The sequence below is a fragment of the Pollicipes pollicipes genome, unplaced genomic scaffold, assembly GCF_011947565.3.
Source record: "Pollicipes pollicipes isolate AB1234 unplaced genomic scaffold, Ppol_2.1 Scaffold_4703;HRSCAF=5552_pilon_pilon_pilon, whole genome shotgun sequence".
Classification (NCBI taxonomy): domain Eukaryota; kingdom Metazoa; phylum Arthropoda; class Thecostraca; order Pollicipedomorpha; family Pollicipedidae; genus Pollicipes; species Pollicipes pollicipes.
The window spans coordinates 10226-28269 of NW_023596538.1; the positions used below are offsets into that span (position 1 = coordinate 10226).

At 54.8% G+C, this 18044-nt stretch overlaps 1 long non-coding RNA gene across 1 annotated transcript; it reads right to left on the reverse strand.

Moving 5' to 3' along the window:
- Window positions 1-1321: 1321 nt before the first annotated feature.
- On the reverse strand, window positions 1322-17783 carry LOC119097898 (uncharacterized). Its single transcript, XR_005094209.1, has 3 exons — window positions 17754-17783; window positions 10421-10563; window positions 1322-1403 (listed from the first exon to the last, which is right to left on the reverse strand). It is a non-coding gene; the product is annotated as an uncharacterized LOC119097898 (long non-coding RNA).
- Between the last annotated feature and the right edge of the window lie 261 nt (window positions 17784-18044).

An 18044-nucleotide genomic window follows, 5' to 3' on the forward strand; every position in this document is an offset into this window, starting at 1 on the left:
CGCTCACCGGCGCCTGTCAGCCCCTTCCCCCTCCCTACCACTCCCCCTCCTTGGCTGCCTCACATCATCGGCGGTGCACACCGCCCGCCGCCTCTCCCCATCGGCGGTGCACACCGCCCGCCACCTCTCCCTATGGGCGGTGCACATCGCCTGCCTGTACACCACCCTATCGGCGTTGTACACCGCCCGCTGCCCCTCCCCATCGGCGGTGCACACCGCCCGCCGCCCCTCCCCATCAGCGGTGCACACCGCCCGCCGCCTCTCCCCATCGGCGGTGCACACCGCCCGCCGCCCCTCCCCATCAGCGGTGCACACCGCCCGCCGCCCCTCCCCATCAGCGGTGCACACCGCCCGCCGCCCCTCCCCATCAGCGGTGCACATCGCCCCGCCACCCCTCCCTATCGGCGGCGCACATCGCTGCCGCCCCTCCCCATCGGCGCTGTACACCGCTCGCCACCTCTCCCCATCGGCGGTGCACACCGCCCGCCGCCTCTCCCCATCGGCGGTGCATTCTGCCCGCCACCTTTCCCCATCGGTGATGCACACTGCCCTCCGCCTCTCATCATCGGCGCTGCACAGCACGCACCGCCTCTGTCATCGGCGGTACACACTGCCCACCGCCTCTCATCATCGACGCTGCACAGCACGCACCGCCTCTGTCATCGGCGGTACACACTGCCCTCTGCCTCTCATCATCGGCGCTGCACAGCACGCACCGCCTCTGTCATCGGCGGTACACACTGCCCTCCGCCTCTCATCATCGGCGCTGCACAGCACGCACCGCCTCTGTCATCGGCGGTACACACTGCCCACCGCCTCTCATCATCGACGCTACACACTGCCCGCTGCCTCACATCAACGCTACACACTACCCCGTCGCCTCTCACCATCGACGCTGCACACCGCCCGTCGCCTCTCATCATCGACGCTGCACACTGCCCGCTGCCTCTCACATCGACACTGCACACCACCCGTCGCCTCTCATCATCGACGCTGCACACCGCCCTCCGCCTCTCATCATCGGAGCTGCACAGCGCCCACCGCCTATCATCGGCGCTGCACACTGTCCGTCGCCTCTCATTATCGACGCTGCACACTGCCCGCTGCCTCACATCGACGCTGCACATTGCCCGTCGGCTGTCATCATCGATGCTGCACACCGCCCCCCGCCTCTCATCATCGGCGCTGCACACCGCCCCCCGCCTCTCATCATCGGCGCTGCACAGCGTCCACCGCCTCTGTCACCGGCGGTGCACACTGCCCGCCGCCTCTCACCTTCGGTGAATCGTGGCCCGGACGATACCCTCCGCAGACGCGCCGCATTCGTCTCCATGCATCAGGGTGACGTCAACGACGGCAGCATCGGTCACGTGGTCGGCGGCGGGGACGCCTTCGATGACAACCTGGAGCAGGCGATGGCCTGCGTAAACGCTCCCGCTGCGAGACACAACCCCGCGTGCGGCCTTTGAGCCATCATCGGTTCGAAGGGGTGTTCCACATTTGTATGGGATTTTGAAGTGAAATGGCTAAGATCATTCGGTGCAGTTCACAGCTCTACCCTTCTTAAGACGTGAAGCATTTTAGTTTCTGAGCTACACCGCGCAAAGATGTACAGATTATTTCGAGGAGACTTTTTCCTGGTCACCCAGGCATTCATGACGCTGTAATAACGTCGCAGATCGGCCTCCGGAGCTTGTCACGAGCAAGGGCGCGTGAAGTTGAGCAGCGTTGGTCGTGCAGTGTGAGTCTCAGGGCGTATTACAGCTTAAGTTTGTGTATTTCCGCGTTATAATTCTGCTAATTATAATATATTATAGCATATAATATATCTATAATAATTCGGTAGAGTCATGTTGCCGAAAGATCAACGCATCTATATCTCCATTCTCCTGTTGTCTTTTCTCTCCTAGAACAAAGTTATTGCTACTGTCGTATCTGCGTGAATAACGTGCCTCGCAAGTGCACTTACTAATTTAAGTTACATTAAGAAATAGAAAGGTGTATATGAATTTTGAGGGTGGTTGCTTTAAGTTTTGGACCATTTTTTGTTGATGAGGAAAGCCTCTGCCTATTTTCTTGTCAGTTTTGAAGTGTGGTGGGCATCAGCTTAGTGATAAAGTTAGGCTTTAGATGATAGGTGGTGTTACAGGTTCTAGGGCATTATCAGTTACAGCCAGGGTACTCAAGCTATAAGTATATATTTGCATTGCTTAATAGCTTTTTTCGGTTTAAGTGAGCATTGACTGTGCTGTGTAGTTCTTCATTGACCAGACATAGGTAGCGTTTTCGGAGTTAACAGAAGATAGTGTAAGATTACTTAAAGTTCGAGTTATAACCAGCTTGTCAAACAGAGTTCTGAGTGGTTTAAGTGCTCGTTTATTTATTTTGAATCAGTGCTAGGGCAAGAAAGTGTGAATGCAGGTGTGAGCTTATTAACCGGGAGATGGTGAGGAGGAGCTAGGGAAGGTGCATAGTGTGTGTATAGAACTTAGGAGTGAAAATGTAGTTCCAAGGGAAAAACTACAGATCTTCAACAATAGGTAGGATTGTATAGAATTCAGTAAGGCCGAGGAGTTGGCAGCTGCGCGAACTGAGTGCGGGGCAGTTCCCACAGATCGACGCGGAGGCCCCCATTGATGCTACTGTATTTGTTATTGTCGGCGTAAGGCGTCCAATAAGTGGCACAAAAACTCCAGTTCGGTTTAACCAGGCCCCTGGCTGAAACGGGGCGGGCGGGGCACCGTTCCGTGCCTGGGCCTCTGACTGACCCGGGGCTCTTCCATCCTCTATTGCCGGCTCTTTGATCCCGAGCCTCCATGTTTCACTTCAATGCGAGAGGGCCCCGCCCAAGGCAGCAGGCTGTCTCACATTCAAGGCCTTGTCCCTCTCACTGCTGGGCGAATGTGCACCTGGCAGACCCAGAGCCCGTTTCCAAAACAGAGCCCCCATTAGCCAATGTGGGCCCTGCCGACATAGGAGCCCCCTCATTGTTGCAGGGACACCGAATAATGCAATTTACGGTCCAGGCCTTGTCTGCTCGGAGAAATCGGCCCCCAGGGTCCAGCCCGGCACGGAGCCCGCTGCTCATTGTTGGCGGTCTCTGACTGGCCAAGAGGACATGAGGGTCCCGTGAGATCTTGACCGACGCGTGAGGTCCCCTGGCTGGCATTTTACGGCGTGGTCCTGCATGCCGGTGTTCCGTAACACGTGCCCGGGTGGCCGGTTGGATACGACGCGCTCGAGTGGGGGTCAAGTTCACCTCTCTGAAAACTAAAAAAAAAACTAAGAGAGTTAAAAACTTAATTCTCATGGTAGGTATGCGAGATGTGAGCTAGTTTGTATCGAAATTTGAGGTTTCTAGGTCATAATATCAAGGCCAAATACGACCAAACAAGGTCAAACTCCAGATTGGTGTCCAAAGTGCCCCAGATCTTTCATGCAGCCGCCTCAAGCCTAGATGCCTGTTCTAAGCCAAATATAATATGGGTTCAATGCAGGTCAGTGACCTTTTTTGACCCTAACAAGCTTATGGTGGCCAAATATAGGTGATATTACTTTAGTTTTGAATTCGGACAACCTTCAATGATTACGCTAGGCGGCGTGTTCTTCAAAACAAAAAGATTGATCAGCGTCGTATTGGGTCAGCGACCTCCTATGGCTTTCAAGAAGTTCAGGGAGGATGTCTGCTGTCGTCCCTGTCACCAGGAAATTCGAAATGGGCATCAAAAGCTATCCCATTAAGAAAATCATCCAATAAAAAGGCAGACCGGTTTCGACCCCCCGTGTGACCTCAGTACCTGACCCAAGGTCATTGACAGTTGTCTTTGTCCTAAATTCATTCGTCAAACTGTCTGAGAAACTATCTCAGAGATGAAAAGCTTCATTTAAGACTGAAATATTTTGCCTCCCCCCACGCAAGCGCGTGTTAATACGACTTCCGGCCAGCCATTCGGACCCTTCGGGCCCTCCAATCAGTCTATTGATCCTCGGTTCCAAGAGCATAAGGGACCCAAAACCCTGGCAAACGGGATGGGGAGCCTGTACCTCTGTATCCTCCGTCCCCCTGCCTGCGTCCCTGATAATCATCATTTACTCCTGACGAGCAATAATTCAAGGAACACTGAGAAAGAATGCTTGCCAAATGGCATATGATGCGAGAGGACATGGTGTGCATGCCATCTCGACTGGTCTATTTGTCAGCGGCAGTCACACCAAATAGGGTAATGTACGCTTATCATTGGAAATCACATGAGGCCAGCTTACAGATAATGAGCGAACGCGATATGCCACACTTACTTGTGGTTATGAGTGGATGCGGCTGACCCATTGATTTCTTTATAAAATGTGAGCCAGAAGATTAAAACAGGTCAAATGAGGGGCCTGCTCCTGACATGGCACGGATTTGGCGGGCCTCGACCTTGGTCCCTCTCCTCGGTGTGACTTACCTTTGGTCCCTTGTCATGCCGGCAGGATTCTGAGGCACAAGAACATGCTCTCGGGTCGTGATAAAGTGCAACATTGTACAAATTATTTTGCAGGTCCCAGAGTGTCCTGAAGTTACATGCAGGATGTTAGCTTTTCGGGTACCTTGTGTAACCATTGATGTCGGAAAGACCTTCAACAAAGCTGATGATGCGCTTCATGACAGCCCGTTTTATTCACCCTCATTAAAGAAAGCAAGTTTTACTCATCGTCCAAAAACATGTAAACCGGTACTTCCATCCTTAATTGTCTCTGTCTCACAGCAGCATGCGCTGACTTGAAACGTTTTATAAATAGCATGCCATGATTGGCCACTATGACTTCTGGTGTGTTAAGGTATAAGGTTATGAGCAAAAGCTGCTCCAATGGCAGCGAAACTGCGTGCGTGCGTGCGTGCGTGCGTGCGTGCGTGTGTGTGTGTGTGGTGTGCGTGCGTGCGTGCGTGCGTGTGTGCGCGTGAGTGCGTGCATGCGTGTATGTGTGTGTGTGTGTGTGTGTGTGTGTGTGTGTGTGTGTGTGTGTGTGTGTGTGTGTGTGTGTGTGTGTGTGTGTGGTGTGTGTGTGTGTGTGTGTGTGTGTGTGTGTGTGTGTGTGTGTGTGTGTGTTGTGTGTGTGTGGTGTGTGTGGTGTGTGTGTGTGTGTGTGTGTGTGTGTGTGTGTGTGTGTGTGTGTGTGTGTGTGTGTGTGTGTGTGTGTGTGTGTGTGTGTGTGTGTGTGTGTGTGTGTGTGTGTGTGTGTGTGTGTGTGTGGTGTGTGTGTGTGTGTGTGTGTGTGTGTGTGTGTGTGTGTGTGTGTGTGTGTGTGTGTGTGTGTGTGTGTTGTGGTGTGTGTGTGTTGTGTGTGTGTGGTGTGTGTGTGTGTGTGTGTGTGTGTGTGGTGTGTGTGTGTGTGTGTGTGTGTGTGTGTGTGTGTGTGTGTGTGTGTGTGTGTGTGGTGTGTGTGTGTGTGTGTGTGTGGTGTGTGTGTGTGTGTGTGTGTGTGTGTGTGTGTGTGTGTGTGTGTGTGTGTGTTGTGTGTGTGTGTGTGTGTGTGTGTGGTGTGGTGTGTGTGTGTGTGTGTGTGTGTGTGTGTGTTGTGTGTGGTGTGTGTGTGTGTGTGTGTGTTAATGCGGGGTCATGACCGCCTAATCACCATTGACCCATGGTTACTTGGTTCCTCTGCTCGCCGTCGATAGAAGGAATAATGACGTGTTTCTGCGGCAAAAAAACTAATGCTTGCGATAATCCCAAGGCGACCAATAATGGAAAAAAGATACCCTTTGTCCATAGCATTTGTTAATAGGCCCACCATTCATACAGTGACACAAACAAGGAAAAAACAGAACGAAAGAATTTACATCACGCCGCAACCTACACACCATTAATCTCGCGAGCCTGGAAAACAACCACGCCGGCGGGCTGGCGCGTTGGTGGCGGTCGGCGGGCGGTTTGGCAGCGCACGTGGCCCCGTGTGGTGCCGTAAAAAAGGCGCGAACAGGTGGCGGCAGTGCCGGTGGGGTGTCTCCACTGGTCCTAATCGAATCAGACGCGCTATCAGCCCGGCCCGGGCCGGCCGACATGGCGCCGCTGGTCGCATCTGCATGCGGTCGAGACAAACGGGCGGCAGCGCGGGAAGAGGAGCAGCCACCTAAGGCCGCCGGGCGGCTGCAGAGACACGCGACCAGAGCTCGGCCTCGGCGCATGCAACCTCGGCAACGTCGGATCCGATGGAGGAAGGACGGTCGTCGGGTCCGATGGAGGGATGATGGTCTTTGGGTCCGATGGAGAGAGGACGGTTATCGGATCTGATGGAGGGAGGGCGGGCGTCGGGTCCGATGGAGGGAGAATGAACTTCGGGTCCAATGGAGGGAGGACGGTCGTCGGATCCGATGGAGGGAGGACGGCAGTCGGGTCTGATGAAGGAGGACGGCAGTCGGGTCTGATGAAGGGAGGTCGGGCGTCGGATCCGATGGAGGGAGGACGGTCGTCGAGTCCGATGGAGGGAGGACGGTCTTCGGGTCCGATGGAGAGAGGACGGTCGTCAGATCTGATGGAGGGAGGACGGGCGTTGGGTCCGATGGAGGGAGAATGAACTTCGGGTCCGATGGAGGGAGGACGGTCGTCGGATCCGATGGAGGGAGGAAGGCAGTCGGGTCTGATGAAGGGAGGACGGGCGTCGGATCCGATGGAGGGAGGACGGTCGTCGGGTCCGATGGAGGGGAGGACGGTCTTCGGGTCCGATGGAGAGAGGACGGTCGTCGGATCTGATGGAGGGAGGACGGGCGTCGGGTCCGATGGAGGGAGAATGAACTTCGGGTCCGATGGAGGGAGGACGGTCGTCGGATCCGATGGAGGGAGGACGGCAGTCGGGTCTGATGAAGGGAGGACGGGCGTCGGGTCCGATGGAGGGAGGACGGTCATCGTCACAGGCAGGCGCGGTCGCGGCGGGCGGTGAGGCAGCGCTGAACGCAGCTATGGCGGTGTGGAATGTCGGAGGGTATGGGGGCTCGGCAGGCATGGAGTGTCGGGGTGTACAGGGCCCCGTCAGAGCTGGAGCGTCGGAGGGTACAAGGCCTCGTCAGAACTGGAGCGTCGGAGGGCACAGGGCCTTGTCAGAGCTGGAGTGTTGGAGGGTGCGGGGCCTCGTCAGAGCTGGAGTGTTGGAGGGTACGGGGCCTCTTCAGAGCTGGAGTGTTGGAGGGTACTAGGTCTCGTCAGAGCTGGAGTGTTGGAGGGTATAGAGCCTCGTCAGAGCTGGAGCGTTGGAGGGTATAGGGCCTCGTCAGATCTGGCGTGCTGCCCGCCCATTGACATCAAACGCGGTCCGCCACAGCGAATGGGGATTAGTTATTGTAGTACGACTCACCCTGGACCTTCGCCGGTCTGACTGCGCGACATTAACTGTGACCTACTCGGGGTATTTCCGCAACAAGGCCTGGTGACACGAATGGTCAAAGCGCCCCTTTAAAAGCTGCGTGTGAGATGAAGCATACGTTAAGTCCGTGGTGCAAGCAAGGGGCACAAGGGCACGTGCCCCCGCCCCTTCTCACTCCACCCTTAGGTCCCCACGGGCCCGAATGACAATTAGGGTCCAATTTGAGTGTCGAAGTGTCCAAAAGGCCTGTTGAAGGTCTTGTTCAGGATCCCCGGCTCGCAGTACCGGGCACTTAATTACCAGCCGGAGGACCCTGCCCGCCGATCGGGAGGCCAGTGAGTCGATAAGGTCAGAATATATTACTCAGAAACCACCAGTAATGCGCAGTCGGCTCCGTGTCGGCATGAGCCTTATACGTCGGTCGGGACCCCAGCGTCGGTCAGAGACCCATAGCGTTTAACAGGGAACCCATTTGCCAAGAGGCCCCGAGTGGGCCAGAGCCAGGGTTCCAGGTGACCCGAAGAAAGCCTGGAAGGCGGACCTGGGCCGACGATCAAGGGCCCGATTGGAACGCCTAAGGGCATGTAGGGCTGGCCGGATTTTTATTCGTGGCCCGGCCTGCGGGGACGGGACCTCAGTCAGATGGCCTTTGTCCCGATTGGCGACCCCCTGAGTCGATGAGGACCTATATATCGGTCAGACACCACCAGTATCACACAATCGGTTCCGTGTTAGGGGTGTGAGGGCCCACTTCCAAAGCAGCGAGAAAGCCGGGCCAGCGATTTCCATTGGTCACTGTCCTGCATCTTTCAGAGACCCACAGTGCCTCACGGGGATCCTTGCAAGCCCCGAATCGACCAAAGACAGAGTTTAACGACGTCTGAAGACGGGCCCGAGGAGTCCGCCGGCACCGACGTTCAGGGCCCGATTGGAGGCTGAGGGGTGAGGAGCTGGCTGTGGATCTCATGAAGGGTCCCGGCTCGTAGGACCGTGGCCTGAAATATCAGTCAGAGGGCCTTTTGCATCGACTGAGGACTCAGAGACAGTACCGGCTTTTATGTCAGTCAGAGACCGTCGACATCCAACGTTGGCTACGTGTCGGTCTGAGCTCTGGGGGCTACTTTCCCGAACAGGGACCAGGCCGGACCCGCGATTTTCACTGGTCGGAGCCCCGTAAAATGCGGGGCCCGGTGTCGGTTACTGACCCACGGTGCCTAGCAGTGTGTCCTGCGTCAGCCAGGGGCCTCGATTGGGACATGGGAACAGGGACGGAGACGGATTGCTGAACAGAGACGGAGACGGGACCCCGAATACCATAGGGCCTCTCGCCCTAGTGCCCTCAATGAAAGAAAACATGATAGCTTATGATTGAGTGTACATTGATTTGAGATTAGATTTACATTGATATTTTGAGATCAGGGGTTACATTGAGAAAACGAAAAGGCCCTGTGTCATTCAGGGCCCATAACCGAACGATGGGCCCGCAAACCCGATTCCAGCCATGTGCCCGTTATGCCTGACTTGAGTCTGTGCACCAATAATTGGATAACCTGCGGCAATCACGGACCTTGTGGCATCAATGAGGGCTTATGCGTCGATCGGGTGCTCGCTGCACTGTTCAGAAGGCCTTCTGCGGCTGGGAGGGGGCCAATGTGGTATGACTTATCCCGCTAAGGGCCTCGGGGTCGACCAGGGGGCCCCACCCCCCGGGCCACAAGAATGGAAGGCGGAAGTCACCTGGCGCTGTAACGGAATGGAATGGCCCTTAAGCCCGTTACCAGCAACGATAATGTGCTTCCGAGTGCTTTCATTGGTATCATTGGTATATCAGTGGTCTCACTGAATCCCATTGGTATTAAATAGGGTGAGTCAAAATTAATTAAAAAATGGAAAGGCCATCCCATGTCTGCCTGCGAACGTTCATTATATTGAAAAATCGCCTGGTGAAACAAATCACATCAAGCAGCATTGTGCCTATGGGTTCACAGTCTCAGGAGCAAGAACAGGGATGGCCGGCGTTGCAGCCTCCTTAAAACCGAACGGCGTCGGCCGCTGCAGGCAACACCAGGCGGCAGGCGCCGTGCGCGCGAGAACGACCATTGTGAAATAATTTCCCTAAATGTCCTGCAAAATCAATTCATACTGTTCAAGGATTATCCCGGGGCATCTCTTTTTTATTTTGAGCTTGACCTTCGGACAGGTAAGCTGTCACAGCAACACGAAGCATAGAAATTCCACCTTTACTCTTCCAGTTACACCAACAATTCCCAGCACCACTCCGCAATGCTGTAAAGGCTAATCCGTTCTTATCATCAACTGAAAAACTGCGCCGGTGAAATACACTCTTGGACCACATTTTAAGTTTATGAAATGATGTCCTGTGTCAGTCAAAAATACTTTTTCAGATGGGTCATCTTTTTCGTCTGCCCGTTGGCCTCCACTCAATGTTAGCCGTGGGGCCGACGTCACGCGGTCTATGGGTCCTACAACGCTGGCTTCGAGGCTTTTGTTGCTGACATGGACGAGGCTGCATGTTCAAAACTATGTCAAATAGTCCATTTCATTAGTCGATTCTGGTTATGCTGCATAATCTATCTCACGTCGATTCTGGCGGAACGTTGAAACATTGCCAGACAAACGCACGTTGGTTACTGCGTTGACGGGTTCTTTTTGACGAGCACCGAAGTTCTTTTGGCTCAGAAATAATAAATTGAGTCGTACAATGAGGAGCGCCGGTGATTTATTCCATGCGGTTGTTAAGCGCCTAATTTTTTCGGTTAACTGACGTTAAAATTCAAACAGAGTTGTTCCTGCTGCAGCTTCTTGTTTCTTTTCCAGTAAAAAATTATAAAGCAAAGAAAACCGTGCCTCTCATAAACAAGGCATATTCAGCCACTTGGGGGGGGGGGGCTTCCTCCATCCGAGGGCCGTTTGTCAGCCCTGACGCTCCGCCCCTGGTCAAGACTGATTGCATTCCAATCCATGCATCGCCTCTGATTCGAACTTCCCGACCTGCCCCCACCCCCACCCCCCACCCCCCACCCCCACCCCAACCCCATCCCCCATCCCCATCCCACATCCTGACCTGAAACGGTGACCCCAGCTGGGGCAGCTGGAATGTGTCCTCAGCGCGACCCCCGCGGCGTCTGCTGGAGATGATCGAGAGTCGCGACATCTGCAGGTCCACGAGCGGCTTTCTCGCCCGCCGGACGTAAACGCGAGGCTGACCTGCAAAGCAGAGGTCCTCCCTCACAGATGGCTAAGCGATGTGGCTGCAAATGGCATGCAAAGGTTGCCTTCCAGTCCAGTTACTGTGAGCTATAGTGCGGGTGGGACGGCCGAGCGGACGCGTTGGAGCGACGGCGGCTGTCCAGTTACTGTGAGCTATAGTGCGGATGGGATGGCCGAGCGGACGCGTTGGAACGACGGCGGCTGGGCAGTGCAACATCGAAGCGGTGTCGAGCTACATCTCTGGCGCAGGCACGTCCCTGTCCCGAACACTCGTCGGGACCCGCCTGGCATCCGAGGCCGTCCCCAGTGTCTGCACCAGGCGCTCAGAGTCTGGCGGTGGCGGAGCTGCGTGCCTGCCGGACCGGCTGACGCGCCGCCGCCAGTAGCCCGTGATGTCCGCCTGCCACCGCCGACAGTACCCCACCTGACCGGCGTCAGCGGCGCTGGCCGCCGCCATCAGGCTAAAATGGACACCGCTCGGCTGCTCCCCCGAGGCGTGCAAGTTTGATGGAACGCGTCAGCATGACGTCCGTCCGTGACAGGCTTTCAGGGTCCGCGGCAGGTCCACAGTGGGAAATGCCAATCAGCAAAGGCAAGTTTTGGAAGGTACTCCATCGAGAACCCGAGCACGAAGTCTCCGATGCGGGACTTTTGCATACAACGGATTGGATGTCTAACGCTGGCTCTAAATTTCCTATAGGGATGAATAGCACCGTCCAGCTGCCTCCGGGCGCTGAACACACTGGCACGCGGCATTAATGCTGCTACGTGTTCATGACATCTTATCGCACTCGCGTGACGCTTAACTTTGTGACGCGCTTGAGCTCCATCGTACAGCTATGACGGCTTGGGAAAAGACGAAATAGCGCCAGCGGCCATGAGTAAGTGGCCATGAAAGCGGCCATGAGTAAGTTCCGACACAAAACATCAGTTTCCGCTGCTGGAGGGAGTTCGGAAAACCACTTTCACAAGCAAACGAATGCTTCAAGTCTAAAATGAAATAAACGCTGCAAAAACGTGTGGATTGACGACCATTTAGCGGAACAACTTGCAATGTGTTCTACAACGTAGAATTTCATATCAATCCTCGGTACTTGGTACCACCCGGTAACATGATACACATGCTTCTGCCACATTTGGATCCAGGTAGGATGTTCATCGTGTCCTTTTTTCTAATGCACAATCCATTAGAACCTGACGAGACTGAGATTAAGCCTGTCGTCCCAGCCATCGTTTCGTAGAGCCCCTCCCCCCCCCCCATACGATTTCCGTGTCCACATTTATATGGCATTGAACTGCGGCCGGCGGTATGATGTGGTATGGTATGGTATGAGGTGTTGCACTAGCAAGCATTACTGAGTTTGGCACCAAAACCAACCCGGGGTCACCAGCATATTACCCTCCTTGTATGTATGTACATGTTCTGTACCGACCCATGGCACCCAGTCTTCACGCATGGTAGATGGCTACTTACATAGGCGTGAACATATGACAACTAATTACAATCAAACGCGGATTCCAACAGAGTCGCTACCCGCAACCGCCCACCCGTCACTACAGCCAGCTGTAATGATCAACCCGTCACCGTCAGTTGTAACAGCCAGAATCACCATCACCTGACCGTGGTGACAAATGATGGAGCCGTCACGTTCGTGGTGACAAATGATGGAGTCGTCACGTTCGCACCATTGACGGATAGCGTCGCAGCCTCCCGATGTGGTGGGCGGGTTGGAAGCACCGCCACAAATATCAGCGAGATGACCTTCCAACCGACACCCCCATCACCTGTGACGATCGGAGCCCAGCATCACGGCCAATGCCGATGGCCCGCCTGTGACCATCGTCAACTGTGACGATCGGAGCCCAGCATCACGGGCAATGCCGATGGCCCGCCTGTGACCATCGTCAACTGTGACAATCGGAGCCCAGCATCACGGGCAATGTCGATGGCCCGCCTGTGACCACCGTCAACTGTGACAATCGGAGCCCAGCATCACGGGCAATGCCGATGGCCCGCCTGTGACCACCGTCAACTGTGACAATCGGAGCCCAGCATCACGGCCGATGCCGATGGCCCGCCTGTGACTACCGTCAACTGTGACGATCGGAGCCCAGCATCACGGCCGATGCCAATGGCCCGCCTGTGACCACCGTCAACTGTGACAATCGGAGCCCAGCATCACGGCCAATGCCGACGGCCCGCCTGTGACCACCGTCAACTGTGACAATCGGGGCCCAGCATCACGGGCAATGCCGATGGCCCGCCTGTGACCACCGTCAACTGTGACAATCGGAGCCCAGCATCACGGGCAATGCCGATGGCCCGCCTGTGACCACCGTCAACTGTGACGGTGGACACGCCACCACCGCCAACAGTGGAGGCCCGGACTGTCGCAGGCAGAATGCAGTTAGTGCAGCTTTTATACCAATTAGCCTCTGCGTAGTGATAATAACTGGAAGATGTGCTTAAAATGATCGATGTCTTTGCCAAAAATGTGACTTGTATTTATCCTAACAGCCGCCTATTCACAACATAAAAACGTTCAGAGTTCCAACCACCATCCCAAACTCCAATCCAGCGACAAGAATTCACAGCGTTCGTTAAACAGCTTATCGGTTCCTTTTGTCTTGAAAGCTGGATTCCATGACTAATCAGTACGTTAGTAGATAATGGCATACATCACCATCTATGACAAAATAATATATTTTCGCCTTTCGTACCACGTTGAAGACGTTAAGTGAGCCCCCCTGCTCAGGTTCCAAGGCCTGCCAACGGCATCTGCTCCTTCCCCCCCCCCCCCCACCCAGCTCACCAGCCCTACCTGACAGCAAGTGCGGGGAACGTCTTGCGGTAGCTCGGCATTATATATATATATATATATATATATATATATATATATATTGTTTTTAATGTCGCGAGACGTACGCCGTTCCTGAAACAGCCCAGGTAATGGCTTTATGTTCTCAGACAGTTGTGACCTCCAAAGACGATACCACGCGGCCATCTTGTCAGACCAATATCCCAGCGTTGAATATTGTGTCAAGATTTTCCTATAACGCCGCCTTCGAAGCCTTTATTCGAATCTGCTCGCCGCATCTGTTCCATCAGCAAAGCTGCATGCTCTGTCATGTTATACAGCAATCCCATATCACATTTGCTTTATCGCGTATTTGCGTTGCGACTGATAATTGCGTTGCAACAGCGGGGAAGAAAACTGGGCTCACCAGACATTAGGCGCAGGTTAAAAACAGCTGGATACCTGTGTATGTGATGGTTAAACGCGGTTCGCGTTCGAAACATGCAATCAGCAGCGAAATCTGACTAAAAGCCAATTGCATTCCGTCTTTGGGATTTTGGGTTATACATCACCATAAATGGAATGTTCCACATTTGAAAATATTGAAATAAGCGTCAGCTACGATAGAATAAGCTCAGTTATAACCATTGGTAAACTCTTTAATGGAAAATAGAGCCCTAGATCACAACATTTGTGTATTTCGAAGTACACTCCTCAGTTCATCGTGTGATTGCGCGCGGAATGTTTGTGTGATAGCACTCACGTGTAGTTCCTCAATCTGCCTAGAGGTGCTCCGAGGTGGTGCTGGGTGAGTGCTGAGCCAAATATCGTTAGGTGTTCGCGTATTGGCTGTTTTCTCGTGGTGTTCTTCCATACTTGTCCGTGATTTTCGGTGCTTACTTATATTCACATACTCAGTTATAGTGTTGTTGTCAAGTTATCCAATTGCAAGTGTGGCTTGCGCGATAACTAGGAAGAATGTACCGCTGCACCGGCACGTAGAACGCTATGAATGTAAATGTTCTGTAAAACGAAATTCGTGGTACGCATTTCGACACCCATATTTCCTTCCGTGCTTCATCTTGGATCCTCACCACGTTTCGCGTGTCTCGGTTGGGTGGAATACACCCACCGCAAGTAGGTCGAGAGGCCCCCGGGGGGACCCCGACCGCGTGCCAAGCGCACGCCCTGCGGAGGGAACCCGCGCGGGCTAAACTCAACAGGTTTTCACTCTCCCTCCCCCCGCTAGGCGCGTGTAATCGTGCTGTACCGTTATTCGGTTTGCTTCATTCCACAGTCCTGAAATGACCAATTACGGTCAAAAGGGCGATAATCCAAATAGCCAAGTTGTGTTGGAATCTCGTGCAGCTTGCACAACATTGGTTCACACCGAACTGACGGCCGTTATCTCGGGAAATCGTGATCACGGACGCCTGATATGGACGACGCGACAATTATGTTTTATTGACCTTGAACGCCGCATGACCAGTGGAATGGCCGCGTCTGAATGACGTCATTATGACACGTGGACGTCTGGGTAACCTTCAAATAGTCTCCACGAAAAAGTCTAACATCTGCGCGAGCATGTAGCTCAGAAACTAGAACATTTTCACGTTTTAACAAGGACAGGGCTAGGACCTGCACCAAATGATCTCTTAAGTGGCTATTTCGGTTCATAATGTCATACAAATGTGAAACACTCTTTAAATCCGAATGCTTGAGCGGCCGTGCTTTTATTGACCATGAACACAAAACAGCTAATGAAGTTGGGTGCTCGTGTAATGTTTCTATGACGTCCTGCATGTTTTGGGTGACTTTCCCGTCGGCCGGACGTCACATGCGGTTCGGCGATGTGCAAGCATCGAGCCCAGAAACAAGACGATTTTATTTTTTCTAAAAAGATTGGCTTTGAACTGCAGTGAATGGTCACGAGCATGGCTATCCCAGCTCAAAAACCCAACACAGATGTGGGACTGGAAGTGCGGTGTGGCAGAGCGCGCATGTCAGACGGAGACCACGAACCAAAATGGCATGAGGTAATTATCATCCACGGAGAGCAATTCTGGAAAGTTGGAGAGATCAAAGAGGCAGCACACATGTCATGGGCTATCAGACCCAACAGTAAGCCAAGCGTAGATATCAGCCCTATTTTTTAGTCAATTCCGCGGAGAAATTTTCGTAAAGCCAGGAGATGAATGACGCCATATGTCCGATTTCCTTAGCTGGGAGAACGCTGGACCGGCATTCAGAAGACCCCAGTTCGAATCCCAGCAATGCAATGTCGAGGAGATAATTCGGGCTGTGGCTCATACCTGGCTGAAAGCCAAGCTCTCTCCGAGCCTTCTAAGGCCCGAAAAACACCTGATGATGTGTCCCAGATCGTTGCCTTTCTGCCCTCTTTCATTCTGACCAATAGAGAACGATGGCCGGTACATCCTAACACACCAAGTAAGGGCGATAGACTGAACAGTTACCCTATCTGTGAGCAGTAGCTTGTTTTCTACGTCTTCGATCTCTCTGCTTGCAAAATATACTTTAAGATGTTGGGTACCGACACGTTATTTTGTTCCAAACCAAAGATTATAATCTACATTAATGAAACTAATATTTTGGACGATGAAAGGAACACATTTCATGGAAAACCTTGAAATGGATGGAGATGAAGGCTGACGTCCTAATCAAGTGCTCGAGAGCTATGCCCATACCAAAAACTATGCGGATCTCCTCTTAATAATGTCATTAGCATACCACCATCGCCGAATAAACCAATAAGGACGCTACTCTAAAATACACCGCCCACGCCAAAATGGTCCGCACCGAATTATCGAGATACATGAACCGTAAGCGGCTAATGGCCACGATGTCGATGATCTCGGCACTAGAACTGCAATTATCGAGCGACGCCACCGCTCGAGACGAAACTCGTCTGTCACGACCGCCCACCAATCAATAGACCATTAGTGCGACAAGGCCTGAGTATAATTAGTCTGCGCTTTGGCGGGGCGAGGATTACGGCCGATCCCATCGCCCCAAGGGATGGACAGTGCGCGAAGACAGTGACTGCAAGCCGGAGGGCGCGATCACCGTGGTCCAACAAAATGCGCGTGTTCGCAAATGATCTCAATGAGCAAAACGGCAAAACTGCCATCACAGGCCGCACTTCCTGCGGCTTCGACCCACAACTTACGGGGTTATACTTTGCGTTTTAGCCAGCACCTCTACGCACCTACATGCGCCCTGTCCCCTGCTGCCAACATACTCCCAACACCCCCACCGGACATGCTATCCTGTCGCGAGGGGCGAAACACCCGCTTGGTTGGCCACGCGTCGGCTCTGGTCCGTCCCTGTTTCGGGTGCAGTGGTCGACCTGTTGACACCGGATCGGCCTGGCCCGGCTAGGCCGGCCGTGGCGGCGGCGGTGTGAACCAGGCCGAGATCAATAGCGCCCGGGCCTCCGGTGATTGATGATTTGGCACGTGCAGCTGTTGCACGGACACCTCCGGCGCCGCCTGTATCGAGCGACCGACGGCCGAGCGGCGGGCAGACGGTCGGCCCACCAGCGGCCCGCCGAGACTCTGGGGGACTGACGGAGATGGCTGGTCCACCAGCGGCCCGCCGAGACTCTGGGGGACTGACGGAGATGGTCGGCCCACCGGCGGCCAGCCGAGACTCAGGGGGACTGACGGAGATGGCTGGTCCACCGGCGGCCCGCCGAGACTCTGGGGGACTGAAGGAGATGGCTGGCCCAACGGCGGTCTGCCGAGACTCAGGGGGACTGACGGAGATGGCTGGTCCGCCAGAGGCCCGCCGAGACACCTGGGACGGCCAGAAAACTGTCACTTTGCCGAATGGCGCCGACACCTAAACACAATCTGGCCCGCGCGCCCACTGGAACACAGGCAGAGGCTGTCAGAGACAGTTAGTTTGCCACGGCTGACTTACCCAGGAAACCGAGGAGACTGCCGAGAATGTCAGAGACGGTAGGCCCATCGACCAACCCCCTGGCCCTCCGCGGGAGACTACCGGAGACGCTCAGTCCATCAACATCTGCGCTGGGACGGCGCTCCCTCCCTCCCTTCCTCCCTCCCCCGGCGTCGTGACAACCCGTCCGCCGGCTCTATTCAGCCTCTGAATGGCGGTGCGACGGCAGCACCCGCGCGGCGCACAGGCGCTTCCGCCGAGGGCATCATGACCCCGGTCGGCCGCGCTTGCCAGGGCAACGCACGCTCCCAGCGTCGGAGCGGCCGCGCACCGTCCGCAGGCCGCTCGAACGCCGGGGCTACAGCTGTCCACGCACCGCGCCGAGCCAATATGCACGGATCCCGTGAGTCATTGGACTCAGACTGCTGAGCACCGGCAGCGAAAAAGCTCGGCGTGGCGGTCACTCACCTCGGGCCGGCCGGCGGAGGCGGAGGCACGCAGACTGCTCCGGTCGGCCGGGTACATGCCGGAGACGAGCCGGGCCGGCGCGCCGTCAGCGGCCGGTCGGGGTCAAGCCGCAGCCTCACGCGGTGTCCTGGCCGGAGACGGCCTGTAACGCTCACCGCCAGCAGGGCTCGTGCCGCCGGGGGGTGCCCCCCCCCCCCCGATCTACGTGACCCTTGACCTGGCCGGCCGGCGGAGAAGCCTTGCCCGGGCCGCAGTGGACGCATTCAGCTTGCTAAATGTGGTAGCCCGCGC